Source organism: Odocoileus virginianus, chromosome 2 (assembly GCF_023699985.2).
Source record: "Odocoileus virginianus isolate 20LAN1187 ecotype Illinois chromosome 2, Ovbor_1.2, whole genome shotgun sequence".
NCBI lineage: Eukaryota > Metazoa > Chordata > Mammalia > Artiodactyla > Cervidae > Odocoileus > Odocoileus virginianus.
The window spans coordinates 31,151,620-31,165,619 of NC_069675.1; the positions used below are offsets into that span (position 1 = coordinate 31,151,620).

General features: G+C 35.6%; 1 protein-coding gene across 26 annotated transcripts in view; it reads right to left on the reverse strand.

Moving 5' to 3' along the window:
* NRXN1 (neurexin 1) overlaps positions 1-14,000 on the reverse strand; it is a 1,158,212-nt gene that overhangs the window by 356,485 nt on the left and 787,727 nt on the right. The gene's annotated exons all lie outside the window — the stretch shown is intronic.

Consider the following 14,000-nt stretch of genomic DNA (forward strand, 5'->3'; position numbering starts at 1 on the left):
CCTTAAGAAAACTTTCATTTTCAAAAACATATAATAAGCTGTGAATGCTCCTAATAAATTCTTTAAATCATTAGCCAGTAAGTAAAGGTTGCAAATGCCTAGTGATGGCCTTCAATTTACTTTTTCATAAATTAATTGTCAAAATGGTTTTCAGAGTTAAGAATTTACTAGCATCATGGTGTGAAAAACATCATAGGGTAAAAACAACTGACATGAACACAGACTTAATGCTGAAGTGCTCTCAGAGAAGACAAAGGGAAACTTTCTTTTTACAAATGACAAAATAGAGGCCCAGAGGAATCAAGTGGCTTCTTAATTTCATACAGATGCTTGGGGACTGTACCTGACTCTATTCCTAGCGCACAATTAAGAGCTAAGACTAAATGACTGCTTCTTGTTTAGATAAAGAAGCTAAAATTCACAAGTCAAGGTCTCACTTCAGTCATCTCTAGAGGTTTTTCTAATGATATTCCCCTGGTCTGGTTTTGGTAGACTCAAAGTTTCTGAAATGGCACTTAGCAGAAATGATTCGTTCATATTCTGACATTTTCAGTGTCTAGCCTGAAACTTTAAAAGGCGTGAAGCCTTTGCAAATCTTTATTGCCAGCATCCTGCCTCAGAAGTCATCTCGGCTTTGGCTTGTTCAGACGCTTCCAAAATGCTGAACAGAGATGCAGAAGCCAAATCTTTATCATTAATACCATAATTACTTTTATTCCACACCAGATAGGCCCGACAGCTTTTGTCAGTGACACCATTTCCTGCCCTTAAAAGCAGAATTCAATCTTGAACACAAAACTGCATGTGGTTATACTGAACTACTTTGAGGCCCCCATATCAACAATAAATTCATAATACCCCAATCTCCTCCTGCCTCCAATCTTTCCCAGTATCAGGGTCTTTTCCAATGAGTTGGCTCTTCGCATCAGGTGACCAAAGTATTGGAGCTTCAGCTTCAGCATCAGTCCTATCAGTGAATATTCAGGGCTGATTTCCTTTAGGACTGACTGGTTTGATCTCCTTGCAGTCCAATAAAACCAATTAAATTATTTATTTGTAATTTTAAACTAAAACTGGATAGAGTACTATTCGCTGATTCAGAAGTCACTCCAAACTAAACTCTATCACTTAGGCATGCACAGGTGGTAGAATATACATTCTTCTCCCAAAGCAACTTTTACTTGCTGATTTATGCTTCTCTGCTGTACCTGCTTTTCTTTTCAGTCCTGCTTCCCATTCTCATTCCAGCCAAGGTGAATTCCCTCTCTTTACCATCTACAGAACTTGTCTTAAACTTGCAAACCATTATATAAGTCAGAGTTGCCTTTTTTTGAAATTTCCATCTTAAAAAGTATGTATCCTAATGAAAGGGGTCTTGCTTTAATTCTTGTTATCCTCATCAGACTTATGTCTTTTATTCATTTATTAATGACTAATAAGAATCTGAAATAAAGCTTGAACCAAGTAAGGACTGGTGATAGGATTATAAGCAACTTAAGGTTCCTGATCCTCAGATAAGTATAACAAATTCCATGCTTATATCCACTTCTAAATAATCTGAGTAATTTTTCCTGTCAAATACAGAAACTCAGATGAAGAGATAACTTTCCTAGATTACCCTGATAATGAACACCATTCTCCATTTCATTCTGTCTGTGGAAGAAATAAATCATGAATAGTCATGAGACTCTTTAACCAGGTAAAGATGACCCTTTTGAGTCAGAACCAAGTCCCACAATTTTCTTGAATAACCCAGTCCAAAGTACTCCATATTTTATAATGAAGAGATGGAAATAATCTTCTAGTCCTCAAAAATTTGTTAATCATCAGAGAAACCAAGGAGACAGCACCATAACCACAGTGATTAAAATTAACATCACCAGCAAGGAGACATATAATTTGGGTCCCCCAAATATGAAGTGCTGAGAAGGGCACAGCATCATTTCTATACTGCTTTTTGTCAAAAATGCATAGCCTCAACCTACTCATAAGAAAACATCCAAGAAACTCAAACTGAGGGACATTCTCCAAAACAACTGGTAGCATTCTTTTCAAAAGTCAAGGTTAGGAAAAAAAAGGCTGAGGAATAGTCCCATATTGGAGGGACCTAAGGAGACATGACAGCTAGATGCATTGTGATATTTTCATATGTAGCAATTAGTATTAATATATACTGTAGTTGTGATGAATATGATGAGTCAAAGACGGGGAATAGTGGGAAACATGGGAGAAAAGTTTGTATCTCCTTTAACATAACAAGAAAAAAATACCTAGGTGAGATTATTTTAGAAGTTGCCTGGAAAATTGAAAGCCAGATGACTTACTGAGGTGGTCATGAAAGACTATTAACTCAAAACAAGGAGTTGGGATTTTTGACAAAAACAAAACACAGTGATGAAACAGCAGCAGAAGGATGCTGGTAGAGAAAGAGAACACAAAAGCAATATAACAGTATAAGCCAAAAATATAAACATCCATATATTCAATAAAAATTTAAGTATTTGCTATGTATAAAGCACCATGCTAGATACTGGAAATGACAGAAAGGTATATGTTAAAGCTGTAGGATCCAGTTTTTCAAAAACTCCCCTTTCAGGCATTTGTAATTTCCTGAGTTTTTCTTTTGTATTTCCATTCTTTCAGCTATTGTTTAAATTGCATCACCATCAATCTAAAATGTAATAAATACTCATCCTTACTGATTCAATATTTTCCTGCCTTTCCCTAATTTAAATTTACTATACAAACTAATATAAGATTCATTTTGTTTTGAAATGGTGTCTGAAATCATTCCTCTATTCAAAGACCTTCAAGGATTAAACCACTGTCTATCAATTTAAATGAAAAACCCTTATAACTGTGAACATCCTCCACACAAAGCAATCCTCTACATCAGTCAAACTGGGGAATTCACTCAGTCTCCTGAAATACCCCAAATTCTTTCAGAAAAGATAAAATTTAATATAGTTCTGAAAAAATAAAAGAAATGTATTTTTGTGGGCAAGGTTTTCATGAGAAAAGTCACAAAGGCACAAAACAGGTTCCAGAGAGATGGAGTAGATCCACTTACATTAATGACATCACCTTTTTTCAGAAGATATATTTTTAGGCACTATTATTTCCTATCTCTTTGTCTCCTGAATTAAATCTCTAGATAAATACAGAGTACAAATCAGATAGTGGAATTTAGGACTGCTCAAGGTCAGTGCTAAAAGAGATTAGATCAGTTCTAGCAGTTCAGAATATTCATAATTCTATGAAATGCAAATTTCCTTTAACAAAGAGCCACATAGCTTCACAAATTTAGAAAAATGGGATATTACTGCCATTAAGATAAATTGTATTTAATAAGAAGTGTCTTGGTGATATCTACTATTTATCTTGAATCTTCTCATTTCATCTTTATCAAAAATGAAACTACTTCTCATTTTCTTAAGTGTTAGTCTGTCTACGCTTAGGTAGAAAAAGCAACAATTCCAGCAACCTAAATTAAAATATAATTTTTTTGTGTGTTTGTTTATTCATTCTTCATCTCAGACTCTTTGAAACAGCTTAGTGAAGATGTCAATAATAATAAATATCAGCCAGTTCTAGAAGTTATCAATCCACCTATTTTCATAGTAAAAATTACCAGAAGCAAAAAATTGGGAAATTAGACCACTTATATTGACAAGCAATTTTTGTTTGAAAGATTTAAAATCCAAAGATGGATTTTTTTTTTAACCTATGAAGATATTTGTCCAATGGAATTTAACACGGGAAATGAAAAAGTGATGGAAAAGCAAAAAAAAAAAAAAAGGTTCTCTACAGAGATCTATTTCACCATTCATGTGAAGATATATAACTATGCCTGAGAGTCATTTTTGAAGTTGAAATGACTGAAACATTAGAGAGTGGATTAAAGTGCCAAATCAGCCCCAGGGCAGGGAAGTGTCAAATTTTTCTTCTTTTATGTTAGTCTTCCTAGACTAAAATTACAAGGTGGTTCCAATCTGAACCTCAGATCCTGAATACTCAGGTCCCCAAACTCAAAAGACCTTCAGGTTTGAAATATAAGTCTCTGAGCTCCAGAGTCTTCGAATAGCATGTCTGAAAAAGATTGAAAAAGAGCTATAAGACAAAGAGGGTAGGGCACTGTTAAGGGATAAAATAGGCTTCAAGCTTAAGAACAACCATACAAAGGTCTGTCCTTAAAATTTTAACTTGTTTTCAATTGGTTATTGTACTGAAATGAAGTTTGCCTTGCCATCTGCCTTTAAAGTCTTTCAAATTAAATTTAATGATTCTTGTGGGAAAAAGAGGCCATTTCTAATTCACTATAGTCGTCTGCTTACTATTAATCACTAATTAAAATTAATTATTAACAATATGATAATTTTTCCTTGAATAGTCTAAATCATCAATCAAAAAATGACATGACTTTCTATTTCTTCTTTGGTTTATTGAAGTGATAGTTCTATGACTTTTGGGTAGATGTTACTGAAGTGAAGATTTTAGTCAGATGTGTAACAATAATACCATCTAAAAGCTGCATTTAACCAAGAGAGCAGTATTTTTGGAACAGCAGGCAGTATAAAAGTGCTTTGTGAATATTAACATATTCCAGCAAATTAGTTTGCACTCATTATCATAAGCAATTACTTACTGTTTAGATGCAGCTCGTATTAAATTGGCAAGCAATTTGCAAGAATTAAAACATAACATAGAGAGCTTTCTGAAAATTCAACAATATACTGAGACAAATGATGCTACTAGGTTCACAGACCATGTACCAAACAAGGTTACCGATTAAACATATTTAACATTAAAATAATAGTTAGTTGACTACATGGGCTTTGTAATGCAAGATAATTTTGTAACTATTGTTTGGAATGCTATCAGTGCAATTATGCATATCAGAGCCTAGAAGACATTTAAAAAAAAAAAAAGACTGAAGAGAAAGTGGGAAGCTTTTGTTTTCTGAGAAGGAACTAGCTGTCAATTTGACTAAATTTTGGTATTTTAATAACCCATTACATTGTCTTGAGTTATTTGGGACTACTTAATCTTCCCCTTTAAGAAGTTTCTGTCATCTTGATCTTTCTCTCCAATTATATCTGTGGTGAAGACTGCTGCTGTTCACCACTATTCATTTCAAGTCTTTAATAATAGAACTCAAAGCTGGGCATACAGTTGAAATGTGCAAACTGGGCATACAGCTGTCCAGCTAGAGCCTCCATTTCCCATTCACCTTTGCAGCTTGATGGGGCTACGTGACTAAATTCTGGCCAATGATACTGGAGCAAAAATGATGTGTGACTCTTCCAGTTATGGGCCTGAAAGCTACCTGCACTTTACTGGTAGGTCCCTCTCTCTTTATGCTGACTGACAACCAAACGCTGGAACTTCCCTAGAGGCTCAGATGGCAAAGAATCTGCCCGCAATGCGGAGACCTGGGTTTGATCCCTGGGTCAGGAAGATCCCCTGGAGAAGGGACTGGCTACTCACTCCAGTATTCTTGCCTGGAGAAGCCCATGGACTGAGGAGCCTGTTGGGCTACAGTCATGGGGTCACAAAGAGTCAGACACGACTGAGTGACTAACAATTAGCCAATAACTGAGCCAGCTGCCTTAGAACTAGAGACAGAAGATCCTATGTGACAAGCGGGAAAAAAGAAAGGAGAAAAAAAAAATCTTACATTTTGTTCATACCTATGTATTATAGAGGCATGAACATTTTTACAGCAAAGGGTATTTATAATAGACTTTAAGACAAAATGACAAAACATTTCCAAGTACTTTTTTGTATTCATGACAGTCAAATGATAGGGAAACTATAATTATCTATATTTTTAAAATTTAAAAGAAATTGGTGTTTATGATGTAAAGTGATTTGTCCATGGTCACACGGTAATGTGAAACTGTTCTTATCAAAACCTTCTGGAAGGCTATTAACCAACTATTACCCTTTTTATAGTTAGCCAAGGTTACTCACCCAGGCAGATTCAGTGGGGGTGGGGATTGGGGGGAGACCAAATGTTTTCCTGAATCTACCCCATTCCCAAATTATTTTCTCCTTTACAAAGTCAGAATGACCTCTATTGTAAACCATATAAAAGAATGCGGTCTGTGACCCTGAAGCAAAGTGAAAAAACTGACCAGCACTGACTCCATTTGCTTGACTATAGAGCATTTACTTTAGGAAATTTGTAATTGTTTATTCTTCCTCTGCCTCTTTGGGATGTAAAACTTCTTCCAGCTCCTTGATATTTTTATAATTTAGGAATGTCTTTCTTAAGAGCCTAGGAGCTATCTCTTTGAAATGTAATCAATAGGAAAGAGTGTCCCCTCTGTCCCGGTCTCGGTGGAAAGGCAGAGGCCAAGCTTGGATAAGCACCAATTAGCAAACATCAGGACTTAATCACTTGGAACAACCTTCCTCCCCCACCTCCACTGTCCTCCAGCATTTTACCTCTGCTCAGTCCAGCACTTAAAAAGTGCTTTTGTTTCAGAAGAGTTGCCTTCAGTCTCTCCCCCTTTTTCAACTTTTCTGGTGCCGTTCTTCTTTGATATCCATGACTCCCGATAAATTATTCACATTTATCATATCAGTTATTCTGCCATCTAAGCTAGTCAGCCTCAGAAAAAGAAATAGCAACCCAGTCAAAATAAAAATAGAAAATTGTTTCTTCATCTGAATTTCACTTCCTCATTCACAGAGAAAAATATTTACTTCTCCACAGAAATTAAATAAAGTATTATCAGGTAAGGTTAACAATAAGAAATTTGGAGAAACGTTCTTTAGAGGTATTTTTATACACTAATTCAAAATGCTAGATAATCTGAGGAACATCGATGGAGACTGAATTGTAAGAGACTTTTTTTTTTTCCATTTATTTTTATTAGTTGGAGGCTAATTACTTTACAATATTGTAGTGATTTTTGTCATACATTGACATGAATCAGCCATGGATTTACATGTAATCCCAACAAAATGGGCTTCCCTGGTGGTTTAGACAGTAAAGAATCTGCCTGCAACATGGGAGACGAGGGTTCGATCCCTGGATCAGGAAAATCCCTGGAGAAGAGAATGGCGACCCACTCCAGTATTCTTGCCTGAAGAACTCCTTGGACAGGGGAGCCTGGCAAGCTACAGTCCATGGAGTCACAGAGTCAGACATGACTGAACGACTAACACGTTCAATTCTTTTTATAACAAAGCTGTGATCATTCTATCTCCATTTCCTGAGAACAGTCACAGCAAAAAATATATAATTATCAATATAGAGCAAATTTTACTTATTTTATTTTGTATTATTTTTATATTGTTTGTCTCTAATATTTTATCTTGAGGATAAGAACTAGTTCTCATGGTTCCTTGTATTTACCTCAGAGCCTAGAATATCACTAGATAACTCTGCAGATATATAACTACATGTGATGTGGTTAAAAAAAAATAAATCTTTATTTCCATTTGATGTTTTAGAATCAAATACCTTGCACTACATGTATAACAAAGGATTTATTAATGGGAAGCTGGAAACAAAGAGAAGTATAATGTGTCAAAATCTATATGTCAGCAACTTTTCTCAGTGCCTCGAAAAAAACTGTAATTTAGAAAATATCTTCAAAAGGCTATAAATTGGGAGTACTGAGAAAAAGATTATTCAAAAATAATCTAGTTGATTTATGTTCTTTTCAAATGTTAACTTTGGAATAAAAGAAAAAGTCTTGGCTTTCTGTTGATACACATTTATCACAAGCTATTTTTGAATATACATTTGTATATTTCACATAATCATCTACATTTACATACTCTTCTTTTATCAACTCTAATGAGCATATATTTAAAACTGACATGAAACAAAGCCTCTGTGTAGTTTATACACACATAGACATAAAACGCCAAGTTCGCTGATCAGAGAAAGTGAACTTTTAGATAACCTATATCACACCGGGCACAGATTTATTAAAATAACAAAGCAGAACAAATGAAAAATAAAAAATAATAACAATAATAATAACCCTTCCCTTTAAGAAGGGCCTAAAATAAACCTCTTTGAAGTGGTTTTTGGTGCTTCTCAAATTTATACTCTCTCAAAACTAAAATAAGCAGGCTCTAAATAAGAGAAATTTTCTCAAGCTGGGATTTCATTTATTTTTTTGAATGAAAATAAAACACCTAAAATATAATAAAGGTGTATTTTAAAGGATAGAAAAGTTCCTCCCCGCCCCTGACCCCCGACAAGATATTACTGGTTTTTCAAGCAGTGTGGAAATTCTTATATCAATAAAGGGTCAATCACCTTTTTTCTGCCATTTAATACTTGTAACCAACACATTTCCACATTCATTTACTGTGTTCTCATCTGTCTGGCAAATACCATTTCTCTTCCGTGTATTATATAACACATTCTGAAGGATAGATTTCCAAAACAGAATAGCCAATTTCCCTTTCAATCCCACTAATGACATGAAAGCATAAAACCTACAGTGTCTCACCTGTGTTTGAAATGGATTCAGAATTGGAAATGACAATTTCCACTGTAACTTCCTAAGACATTCACCAATAAGCTGATCAAATGTTTCTGTGCCCACAAAGAGGTGAGAGTCTACTGGAATAAGTGTGCAGGGAAATGCACAAAAAAGAATGTCCCTTCCACAAATAGCCTGGCTAATCACCCTAGAGGAATCAGCTATCATTTCTTCACTATCTTCTGCCCATATTCTTCCAAGATAATCTTCACCATGTCAAAGAGACTCATGCCAAAGAGGATGGGGCTTACACTGAAGCAAACGGGAAGTTATATGGAAGATTTCACTGGGGAGATGACATGATTGAGTCTGAATTTTAGTGAGATTGTTGGGGCTTCTATGTGGAAAATGGGATGGATGCGGGAGAGGTGAGATAAGGAGGCCTAGAAGAAGGTTATCTCACAAAAAGAAGTAAAAAATATAAAGACCTTGAAAGAAATAGGCAGATCTGAGAAGCATAAAGGGGGTTATGTTATAAGGACTTTTGATGATTGGATGTCAAAAGGGCTGTCACAGGGAAGAAATCAAAGGTCTCTCCCTAAGTTTCTGACCTGCAAAGGGGGTAGATACTCTGCCATTTATTCACTGAGACAGGAAGCATCAAGAGGAAAATGAAAAGTGGAGAATATAATTAGCTTTATATGTTTGAATTTAGTTATCTTCTTCCATAGGGGGATATTTTATCACTCTTACAGTCCTATAACACTTTGCACACAAGACATTTTTCAGTATCCTGTTACTGGTTCAAATATGTCAATTAAAAAGAATGTTCTAATGAAAATCACTGTGTTATGTTTTTTCTTAAAACGAGTTTTACCAGACAAAGCTAACCTGTATCTCTTCATCATCTTTAAAACAGTGTCTAGATGTAGCAAAGTTTAGCTTTCAACAAGACCATTCCATGGAACCCACCTGAACTGGCTATATTTATCATCTGAACATTTGCAGGGTTTCCTTTCTTTTAATAATTTTAAGAAAAAGAATTATGGAAAAGGTTTAACCATACTATATTTTTCCAGCATGTCTTTTGCTTGATTGCCACTTGGTTCTCTGCATGTAATTGCTTGGTTATCTTCTTATGCTGAGTTGGTTGGCTTCCTCTGCTCATCAAAATTTTATTAACTGTTTCCTGTACACAGAGTACTTTAGTAAGTTAGGATGTGTTGGTTATGCAGTTATGTCCCTTAGTAAGCAATAATATATGATATTGGCTATGCTTAGGCTCAAATCCCTGCATCTATAGAGGAGCTTGAGTTTTCTGCATTTTTTTTTCACCTTAAAATAGTGAAAGAGGAATGGTGATGGGAATCCACTACTATCAGAAATTACGTTCTGTACCATTAGGTCTGTTGACCCTCAGTACAAAAAATGTTGAAGCCTTTCCGTAAAGAACAAGTTTAGTTAGACATTCTGTATTGTAACCATAACTTTGATCTAGTATAGACCCTCTGTCTCCTAGAACATAAAGGCCATGGTTACTTCCAGTCCCTAGGATACCCTTAGGCAAATCAGGAAAAAAGCAAATCTTCCTCAAAACCCTTTACTTCTAACTGCTGAGAAATTGTTACAGTATACTGATCTTGTCAGAACAAGCCATTTGCTTACTCTTTCCTAGAAATTTATCATATTAAATATGCAACTCTGTAGAGGTAACAACATAAATGAGAACACCTCCACATTTCTACATTTTAAACAAGTGTACACAGCATCCCTTTAGGGACTGATAGAGGAAACACCAGGGTTTGGCTCAAGAGGGAGATTCAGCTCATCTTGGATTCTATTGTTCAGTGGAGTACAACCATGCTGCTTAGAAGAGAGGAATGCAAGAGACAGAGGAAATCATAGATCCCAGTTAACGAATTTTTTTCATGCAGAGCAAACACCAGCAGCAAAAGAAGTTCAGCTTTTTCTTGGAAAGAAGTAATTCTGCACAGCTGAAATAAGATCAGTCACAGACCTAACTTGTGGAAATGAAATTCCTGAAAAGAAAGACAATATCAGAGTAGTGTTAGTCCAACATGCACAAAGAACTAAACCACAGCAGCTAATTCCTTATGCTGGAAGCACAGATTTCAGCAAGACGAAACTGTCACTTGTAAAAACTAGACACTGAGGATCCTCAGGAGACCAGTCTCCTCACATTTTCCTCCATGGCTGCTCCAAGGTACATATTCAATATTGAGGCAGGTTAAATTGGGGGTCCAAGTGGGAATATGTGGTTAATGAATTTTGGACAATCTTCCTTCTTTCCAATTAAAAAAAGAAAAGGAAAGAAAGAAAGAAAAAGCCTCAAAAAAGATTTGATGATTACTGAGTTTTGCCAGCTTCCTCCCCCCAGACTGATTTCAAAATAGAGACAAAGGTGGAGAAAATCTGACAGCTAATTAAACTATAATACTAACTCTTTCTTCTAATCTACAAAACTATAACCATTTATATTCTAGAACTCACCCCCCTTCTGAGGCCCCGAAGGACTGAGACTTTACACAGGTATCCAGAGAAGTTACATATATACACATACACATATTTGTTACTTAGACTAAATTTGATCCTGCAAATTAAGTCATATGCACAAACTCAAAATATTTAATGAATTTACCAGGTTTTGCTTAAATGAATTTATGTACCAAGGAAAGCCTCCAAGGTATGCTCAAAGAGGTTAGTTTTTCCTGGAGTTAAACTGAAAGGTGGCAAAAATAAAATCTCCTCTATGATGCTGTTGAAAACAACAAGCTTACTTTCTAGCCAGTGGAATATGAAACTGACACACAGTAAACACAGCTGAAAATGGAAGAAACATTCGTAAGCCCAGAAGCTCCCAAAGAACTCAAGCTGAAAGACATACACAAACTCACAAAACAGTGATGCCCCTTACATTATTGTCTGAAAGGGATGCATGTATCCAATTTTAAAAGAAACACAAAGCAATGTGACAAATTCAGTTTCAAACAGATTTCATTAATTTGAAAAGATATGTTAACAATATAAATACATGGGGGAATATATCTCTATATTTACTTCTTTCATCCAAACAATGTCTCCACTATGAATTTATTAGTAAATTCTAGCTGTTCTATATCAAAATGAATGAAAATAAGATTATATATGAACACAGCTAAAAAGCCAGCATGTAATGTGGAAGCATTGCGTCTTGAATCAGGAAAGTGACCAAGTTGCCACTCTGTGATTTTGCCAAAGTTACTGAAACTACTCAATAATTGTCATTTTCCTCAATGAAGGGTTGTTTCAGGTAATCTCTATAGTCATTTCCAACTCTACTCTCTGGGTTTAAAATATCACTTCAGTAAAGCTGTCACAAACCTTGAACTTGATCCCAGCATACACTTAACTGTCCAGCTAACATGAGCATGAGGTAGAAAGGCATGTTATCAGTGAGGCACCATAGCAGATAACATGCAAAGATTTCTTAGGGAGGATACTTCACTCCTTTTTTGACTTTAAACAATGATTGTACAGAATGTTTGCTATATTTTACAATTGTGAAATGATATAGTAGAGGATATTTTATGTCATGCAGTAATTCTTTCTATGATTATAGAAAATTAAGACATAAACACAAGTCAAAATAAAGAAAATAAGAGTATTGGCTAAGCACTGTTGGCAGTTAATGTTTTTATTTCCTGAAATCATATGCCCACATAACTGGTCTAGCAATTTCACCCAAAATTGATACAAGATAAAATCTACAGAAATGACAGTCTAAAATGAGCTTCAGATTTATCAAAACCTAGTTACATAATGACTGAGGCCTTCTGGGTCTAAAACCTATAATTACTGTGGTTACTACTAAACAGGTTGGGTTAAATGTTATTAAGTAAAAACCACCCTGGCTGATGTGTTTTGTGAACACATGTAAAGATAATTCCTACTTACAAAGACACAATCATTCCAAGGAGGAATGATTATGAGCCTTGGTGGGTTCTATTGTCATAAATATGACTCAGATCCAGAAAGGGATTCATTATCCTGTTCCAACAGTCAGTTTAAGTTGTGAAAATACAAGGAAAAGTGAAAGCATATTTTCTACAAATGTAACTTCATTGTTATCATTTTTCTCCCATATTTCTAGTTGAAAGACCAGGCATTAACTCACTAGCCAAAACGTTCATTCTTCCTTAAGATAATTCTGCCCATGTTCACCAAGACTATGGCCAGTTGTTGTGTTCACGCATCTTGGCAGAGAATTTAAAGTCCTTTATAGAAAGTGAAAGTGAAATCGCTCAGTCGTGTCTGACTCTTTACAACCCCATGGACTGTAGCCCACCAGGCTTCTCCATCCATGGAATCTTCTAGGCAAGAGTACTGGAGTGGGTTGCCATTTCCTTCTTCAGGGGATCTTCCTTACCCAGGGATTGAGCCTAGGGCTCCTGCACTGAGGGCAGAAGCTTTACCATCTGAGGCACCAGGGAAAGTCCTTTATAGATATCCAGTTAAATCATCACAGTGTTCATTCCCTGGTAGATTAATAGTACTATCTGAAATGCCATTAAACCTTTTACACCAGAGGGTAGAAAACCATGTTTTCTTCTGAGCTACATGAAAGTACCATAGACAAAAGCTGAACTTCATCTATCATGTTGCCATTTTCTCCCCAAGCACCTGTTGGAGGGTAACTGGCAAGGTGAGTCTCATTTTCCCAAGAGGAAAGAAAAACAAGTAACCTGACCTCAGTCATAAAATTAGTGAGCAGCAAAAACACACAGGGATACCTTTACTAATTTATTTCTCAGATTTGAAAAATCTGACCTTCATGCAACTGTTCCGCATTAAAATGGCAATAATATTACACTTACTATAATGTGGCACTGTGGGTACACTCAACTAATGCTGAATGAGTGAATCTAGGGCAATCTCTACTATTCATCTATTTAAGGACTCCAAATGAAACAAATCATTATATATAGATAACAGTTATTCAAATGCATTAGGCAATTGTTACCCATAATATAGTTATTTGTAAGAGGTTTAATTATAGGTTGTGATTAAATAATATTTATATACTGCAGAAATTATGAAAAGTACAGAAATGAAGACAAAGGGGACTTAAAATAGGTTAGGGAAATTTTAAATGATTTGACTATTGAGAAAATAGGAGGGACTTCTCTGGCAATTCCGTGGTTAAGACTTTACCTTCCAATGCAAGGGGAGCAAGTTCATCCCTGGTCAGAGAGCTAAGATCCCACATGCCTCAGGCCCAAACCACCAAAACATAAAACAGAAGCAATATTGTAAAAAATTCAATAAAGCCTTTAAAAATGGTCCACATAAAAAAATCTTAACAACACACACACACACACACACACAAAACAGAAAAAGAAATGAAGAGAAAAACAAGAGCAGTAACACTGAGCTAAGAAGTTAGAACACACATTCCTCCAGAGTTCTCCAAGTTGTCCCTATCACCAGTCTTCATACCAAGTTCAACACCACAGCTTGTTTAGGAGGACTACATCCTCAGACATAAAC